The sequence below is a fragment of the Sinocyclocheilus anshuiensis genome, unplaced genomic scaffold (genome assembly GCF_001515605.1).
Source record: "Sinocyclocheilus anshuiensis isolate Anshui unplaced genomic scaffold, SAMN03320099.WGS_v1.1 scaffold1893, whole genome shotgun sequence".
Classification (NCBI taxonomy): Eukaryota; Metazoa; Chordata; class Actinopteri; order Cypriniformes; family Cyprinidae; genus Sinocyclocheilus; species Sinocyclocheilus anshuiensis.
Genome location: NW_015539822.1, coordinates 543,384 through 543,779, shown reverse-complemented (window position 1 = coordinate 543,779; position 396 = coordinate 543,384).

Here is a 396-nt window from a genome sequence, read left to right as displayed (position 1 = left end):
GTGTGTGTGAGTGTGTGTGAGTGTGTGTGAGTGTGTGTGAGTGTGAGTGTGAGTGAGTGTGTGTGTGTGTGAGTGTGAGTGTGTGAGAGAATCAGTCGCATGCTTAGTCATTTCTGTACCGTTGTTTGAACTCCTGTATGTTTAATCGCTGCATTTTATTCATTTCTTTTCAACTATAATAATTCATTCAGTATGTGAGTATATAAATGTTGATGTATAAAACACGTTTTTGTCTCGGCTTCTTTTCCAAACACACTCCACTGAAGAGTTTATATGTGTGTTTAGAGAATCGATTGCCTTTAACTCTGTTGCTGTTGAAACAAATGATTGAATGAGAAGGTCAGAATTATTTCATATTATATTTCTATTCACTGTAACTCATGGTAAGTGTCCTTC